Raw genomic sequence first — 7556 nt, forward strand, 5'->3', positions numbered from 1 at the left:
AATTGCACCAAAAACATAGAATAGCTAGGAATAAATCCAGCCAAAGAGGTAAAAGATCTGTATGCTGAAAACCACAGAAAGCTTATGAAAGAAATTGAGGAAGAAGACACAAAGAAGTGGAAAAACATTCCATGCTCATGGACTGGAAGAACAAATATTGTTAAAATGTCGATACTACCCAAAGCAATCCACACATTCAGTGCAATCCATATCAAAAAACCCACCAGCATTCTTCACAGAGCTAGAACAAACAATCCTAAATTTTGTATGGATCTGCAAGCGACCCTGAATAGCCAATGTAATAATGAAAAAGAAAACCAAAATCGGAGGCAACACAATCCCAGACTTTAAGCTGTATTACAAAGCTGTAATCATCAAGACAGTATGGTATTGGCACAAAAACAGACATAGAGACCAATGGAATAGAATAGAGAACCCAGAATTGGACCCACAAATGTATTTCCAACTGATCTTTGACAAAGCAGGAAAGAGTATCCGATGGGAAAAAGACAGTCTTTAGCAAATGGTGCTGGGAGAACTGGACAGTGACACGTAGAAGGAAAATGGACCATGTTCTTACTCCACACATAAAAATAAATTCAAGCTGGATGAAAGACCTAAATGTGAGAAAGGAAACCATGAAAATCCTATGGTAGAAAACAGGCAGAACCTCTGTGGCCTAGACTGCAGCAATTTCATTCTTGACATGTGTCTGGAGGCAAGGACAATAAAAGCAAAAATGCACTATTGGGACTTCATCAAGATAAAAAGCTTCTGTACAGCAAAGGAAACAATCAACAAAAATAAAAGGCATCTGAAAGAATGGGAGAAGATATTTGCAAATGACATATCGGATAAAGAGTTAGTATCCAAAATCTATAGAGGACTTACCAAACTTAACACCCAGAACACAAATAATCCAGTGAAGAAATGGGAAGAAGTCATGAACAGACACTTGTCCAAAGAAGACATCCAAATGGTAAACAGACACATGAAAAGATGCTCAACATCCCTCATCATCAGGGAAATAGAAATCCAAACCACATTGGGATACCACCTCACACCTCTCAGAATGACTAAAATGAAAATCTCAGGAAACAACAGATGTTGGTGAGGATGTGGAGAAAGGAGAACCCTTTTGCACTGCTGGTGGGAATGCAAACTAGTGGAGCCACTCTGGAAAACACTATGGAGGTTCCTCAAACAATTAAAAACAGAACGAACCTACAACCTGCAGTCGCACTACTAGGAATTTATTAAAAAATCACAAAAATGCTGATATCAAGGGGCACATGCACCACAGTGTTGATAGCAGTACTACCAACAATAGCCAAATTATGGAATGAGCCCCCAAAGTCCATCGGCTGATGAATGGATAAGGAAGAAGTGGTGTATATACACAATGGAATTTTAGTTTGTGATGGAAAAGAATGAAATCTTGCCATTTGAAACAACTTGGAGGGAAGTAGAGTATATTTGATAAGCGAGATAAGTCAGTGAGGGAAAGATAGATATGTTTTCACTTATATGTGGAAGTCGAGACACTCAACAGATGAACATAGGGTAAGGGAAGGAAAAATAAGGTAAAACACAGAGAGGGGAAACCATAAGAGACTCTTAAATACAGAGAACAAGTTGAGGGTTGCTGGAGGTTGCTTGAGCAAGGGGGGATGGTATGAATGTATGATGGGCATTGAGGAGGGTACTTGTGATGAACACTGGGTGTCCTATGTAAGAGATGAATCATTGGGTTCTACTCCAGAAGCCAGACTACACTGTATGCTGAGTAACTTGAATATACACTAACTAGCTAACTAACTAACTAACTAACTAACTAACTAACTAACTAACTAACTAAGAAATGAATGCTACAACTTGTTTGTGTTAATTTTTCTTGGATTTACTGAATTATTATTGATGTATGCCATTTGGCAAACTCAACGAGTACCAATGTGAATATATATATGTAATGAAATTATTGCCACCATTGTGTTAGCTAACACCTCCATCACGTCACATAATTACCATCTCTTCTTCATGGTGAGAACATTTGAGATATACTCTCTAGGCCACCTTCAAGTTGATAATACAATAATATTAACCATCATCACCATGCTGTACGTTAGATGCTCTGGAGTTATTCCTCTTCAAACTGGACGTTTGAACTCTTTGCCAACAAACATCTCCCACTTCTCCTATCCCTTATCCCCTTGTAACCACCATTCTACTGTCTGTATCTATACACGTTTTCTGGTTTCCACAAATATGTGAGATCACATAATCTTTGTCTTTCTCTTCTGACTTGTTTCACTTAGCCTAATGCCCATAGGGTCCATCCATGTTGTTGTAAAAGACAGGATTTTCTCCTTTCTCATGGCCGAATAATAATCCTTTAGATATGTATGCTACATCTTATTTTTTATTTTTTATTTTTAATTGTTTATTTATTTCTGAGAGAGACAGAGTGCGAGTGGGGGAGGTGCAGAGAGGGAGACACAGAATCCGAAGCAGGCTCCAGACTCCAAGCTGTCAGCACAGAGCCTGACACGGGGCTCAAACCAATGGACAGGGAGATCATGACCCTAGCTGAAGTTAGATGCTTAACCGGCTGAGCCACTCAGGCACCCCCACATCTTCTTTTTTAAATTTATTATTTAATTTCGCATTAGTTAACATCTAGTGTAGTTTTGATTTCAGGAGTATAACCCAATAATTCATCACTTACATATAACACTCAGTGACCATCACAAGTGCCCTCCTTACTGACCATCACCCATCCAGCTGATCGCCTTCCCCCAACAGTCTTCCAGCAACCCTCAGGTTGTTCTCTGTATTTAAGAATCTCTTATGTTTTGCCTCCCTCTCTGTCTTTATCTTATTTTTCCTTCCCTTCCCCTGTGTTCATCTCTGTGTATCTTAAGTTCCACATATGAGTGAAATCATATGATATTTGTCTTTCTCTGACTGACTTATTTCACTTTGCTCAACACACTCTGGTTCCAGTGATGTGATTGCAAATGGCAAGATTTCATTCTTTTCCATTGCTGAGTAGTATTCCATTGTATATATACACCGTTTCTTCTTTATCCGTTCATCAGTCAATGGACATTGGGCTCTTTCCATACTTTGGCTATTGTTGATAGCACTGCTGTAAACATTGGGGTGCACGTGCTCCTTAAAATCAGAGTTTTTGTATATTTTGTATAAATACCTAGTAGCACAAATGCTGGTCGAAGTGTAGTTCTGGTTTTAATTGTTTGAGGACCCTCCATACTGTTTTCCAGAGTGACTGCATCAGTTTGCATTCCCAACAAGAGTGCAAAAAGGATCCCCTTTCTCTTCATCTTCACCAACGTCTGTGGTTTCCTCAGTTGTTAATTTTATCCATTCTGACAGGTGTGAGTTGGTATCTCATTGTGGTTTTGATTTGTATTTCCCTGATGATGAGTGATGTTGAGCAACTTTCTACTTGTCTGTTAGCCATCTGGATGTTCTTTGGAAAAGTGTGTATTCATGGCTTCTGCCCATTTCTTCACTTGATTATTTGTTTTTTGGGTATTGAGTTTCATAAGTTATGTTGGATTCTAACCCTTTTTGCAATGTATGCCACATCTTCTTTACCCAGTTTTCTGTTTGGACACTTAGGTTGTTTTTGTATTTGGCTCTGTGAATAATGCTGCAATGAATATGGGGGTGTCTGCACCTCTCTGATACCCTGATTTCATTTCCTTTGGATATGTAGCTACAAGTTCTTTGGTGGATACCACAGTTGTCCTGTGTGTAATTTTTTCAGGACCTTCATATTGCTTTTCATACAGGGTGTATCAAGTTACATCCCCACCAACAGTGCACATGGGTTCCCTCACCAACTTTGGCATTTTCTTTCTTTTTGATACTAGCCATTTTAAGAGGTAAGAGGTGGTATCTGATTGTGGTTTGTTTTGCACTTTCCTGATGACTAGTTATGTAGAGTACCTTTTATGTCTATATGCCATTTGTAGGTCTTCTTTGGAAAAATGTCCATTGAGTTCCTCTTCCGTTTTTAAATTTTGTTTTTAACGTTTATTTATTTTTGAGACAGAGAGAGACAGAACATGAACGGGGGAGGGCCAGAGAGAGAGGGAGACACAGAATTGGAAGCAGGCTCCAGGCTCTGAGCCATCAGCCCAGAGCCCGACTCGGGGCTCAACCTCACGGACTGTGAGATCGTGACCTGAGCTGAAGTTGGATGCTTAACCGATTGAGCCACCCAGGCGCCCCTCCTCTTCCCTTTGTAAAGATGGAATTGCCTTTTATTTATGTTACTGATTTAGATGAGTTTTGGATAGTAACACGTTATCAGGTAGAACATTTGTAAATATTTTCTCCCATTCTATTGATTGACTTTTTATTTTGTTCATTGTTTTTTTTTTTTTTTTCTGAACAGAATCTTTTTAGTATGATGTAGTCCCACTTATTAATTTTGTTGTTGTGGTTGCTAAATGCTTTTGGTATCATATTCAGGCTCTGGATTGAAATTTGGGTCACAAATGGCGGGCTGTGTTTGTAGTTAGGATAATGAAAGAACACCCTCATTTGGTAACTATCAACGTATCCAATGTTGGGTGGTTTTCTTTATATCATCTTTTAGTCTTAAAGTTTCAGGTCTTATGCTTACATCTTAACACATTTCAGATACCTTTTGCATGTTATCCTTGCTCAGGGGCCATGCTAATCTTCTTTGTATTGTTCTAATTTTAATAGTTTGCTGCCTAAGTGAGCACTCAAATGAATTTTTGTGAGTGGTGTGACATAGGGCCTCCAATGTCATTTCTCTGCATGTAGTTGCCCAGGTTTCTCATGACCATTTTTAAAAGAGACTATGTTTCCCCATGAATAGGCTTGACACCTGTGTCAAATGTTAGTTGTCTGTCTATGGGTGGGTTTATTTGCGGGCTGTTCATTCTGTTCCTTTGGTGTATGGGTCTATTCCTTTAGCCACTATCATACTGATTTCCTTCCTAGAGCTGTATAATATGGTGAGAGTCAGGAAGTTGGATGCCTTTAGCTTGTATTACTTTGTTGGGGTGGCCTTGGCAGTTTGGGGAATTTGTTTCAAATTTTTATTTAAATTCTAGTTAGTTACAGATAGTGTAATTTTGCTTTCAGGAGCCACTGCTTCCATATAACACCCAGTGCTCATCATAAGAAGTGCCCTCCTTGATACCCATCACCCATTTAGCCCATCCCCCACCCACCTTCCTCCATCAACCCTCGGCTTGTTCTCTAGAGTTAAGAGTCACTTATGGTTTGCCTCCCTCTCCTTTTTTCCTTCCTATATTTTCATCTGTTTTGTTTCTTAAATTCCTCCATTGAGTGAAATCATATGGATTCATATTTCTCTGACTGACGTATTTCATGTAGCATAATATACTCTAGCACCAACCATGTTCATCCAAATGGAAAATTTCATTCTTCTTCTTTTTTTTATCCATTCTTTTTTTTTCAATATATGAAGTTTATTGTCAAATTGGTTTCCATACAACACCCAGTGCTCATGCCAACAAATGCCCTCCTCAATACCCATCACCCACCCTCCCCTCCCTCCCACCCCCCAACAACCCTCAGTTTGTTTTCAGTTTTTAAGAGTCTCTTATGCTTTGGCTCTCTCCCAATCTAACCTCTTTTTTTTTCTTCCCCTCCCCCATGGGTTTTTGCTAAGTTTCTCAGGATCCACATAAGAGTGAAACCATATGGTACCTATCTTTCTCTGTAAGGCTTATTTCACTTGGCATCACTCTCTCCAGTTCCATCCACGTTGCTACAAAGGGCCATAATTCATTCTTTCTCATTGCCACGTAGTACTCCATAGTGTATATAAACCACAATTTCTTTATCCATTCATCAGTTGATGGACATTTAGGCTCTTTCCATAATTTGGCTATTGTTGAGAGTGCTGCTATAAACATTGGGGTACAAGTGCCCCTATGCATCAGTACCCCTGTATCCCTTGGGTAAATTCCTAGCAGTGCTATTGCTGGGTCATAGGGTAGGTCTATTTTTAATTTTCTGAGGAACCTCCACACTGCTTTCCAGAGCGGCTGCACCAATTTGCATTCCCACCAACAGTGCAAGAGGGTTCCCGTTTCTCCACATCCTCTCCAGCATCTATAGTCTCCTGATTTGTTCATTTTGGCCACTCTGACTGACGTGAGGTGATATCTGAGTGTGGTTTTGATTTGTATTTCCCTGATGAGGACCGACGTTGACCATCTTTTCATGTGCCTGTTGGCCATCCGGATGTCTTCTTTAGAGAAGTGTCTATTCATGTTTTCTGCGCATTTCTTCACTGGGGTATTTGTGTTTTGGGTGTGGAGTTTGGTGAGCTCTTTATAGATTTTGGATACTAGCCCTTCGTCCGATATGTCATTTGCAAATATCTTTTCCCATTCCGTTGGTTGCCTTTTAGTTTTGTTGGTTGTTTCCTTTGCTGTGCATAAGCTTTTTATCTTCATAAGGTCCCAGTAGTTCATTTTTGCTTTTAATTCCCTTGCCTTTGGGGATGTGTCAAGTAAAAAATTGCTACGACTGAGGTCAGAGAGGTCTCTTCCTGCTTTCTCCTCTAGGGTTTTGATGGTTTCCTGTCTCACATTCAGGTCCTTTATCCATTTTGAGTTTATTTTTGTGAATGGTGTGGGAAAGTGGTCTAGTTTCAACCTTCTGCATGTTGCTGTCCAGTTCTCCCAGCACCATTTGTTAAAGAGACTGTCTTTTTTCATTGGATGTTCTTTCCTGCTTTGTCAAAGGTTAGTTGGCCATACGTTTGTGGGTCTAGTTCTGGGGTTTCTATTCTATTCCATTGGTGTATGTGTCTGTTTTTGTGCCAATACCATGCTGTCTTGATGATTATAGCTTTGTAGTCGAGGCTAAAGTCTGGGATTGTGATGCCTCCTGCTTTGTTCTTCTTCAAAATTACTTTGGCTATTCGGGGCCTTTTGTGGTTCCATATGAATTTTAGGAATGCTTGTTGTAGTTTCGAGAAGAATGCTGATTTAATTTTGATTGGTATTGCATTGAATGTGTAGATAGCTTTGTGTAGTATTCACATTTTGACAATATTTATTCTTCCAATCCATGAGCACGGAATGTTTTTCCATTTCTTTGTATCTTCTTCAATTTCCTTCATAAGCTTTCTATAGTTTTCAGCATACAGGTCTTTTACATCTTTGGTTAGATTTATTCCTAGGTATTTTATGCTTCTTGGTGCAATTTTGAGTGGGATCAGTTTCTTTATTTGTCTCTCTGTTGCTTCAGTATTAATGTATAAGAATGCAACTGATTTCTGTACATTGATTTTGTATCCTGCAACTTTGCTGAATTCATGTATCAGTTCTAGCAGACTTTTGGTGGAGTCTATCGGATTTTCCATGTATGGTATCATGTTATCTGCAAAAAGTGAAAGCTTGACTTCATCTGTGCCAATTTTGATGCCTTTGATTTCCTTCGTTGTCTGATTGCTGTTGCTAGCACTTCCAACACTATGTTAAGCAACAGCCGTGAGAGTGGACATCCCTGTC

General features: G+C 39.4%; 1 pseudogene; it reads right to left on the reverse strand.

The window, feature by feature from the left end:
- Nucleotides 1–4663: 4663 nt before the first annotated feature.
- Nucleotides 4664–4762, reverse strand: LOC144616467 (U6 spliceosomal RNA; annotated as a pseudogene).
- Nucleotides 4763–7556: the final 2794 nt, after the last annotated feature.

Source organism: Panthera onca, chromosome B2 (assembly GCF_046562875.1).
Source record: "Panthera onca isolate mPanOnc1 chromosome B2, mPanOnc1 haplotype 2, whole genome shotgun sequence".
In the NCBI taxonomy this organism is placed as follows: domain Eukaryota; kingdom Metazoa; phylum Chordata; class Mammalia; order Carnivora; family Felidae; genus Panthera; species Panthera onca.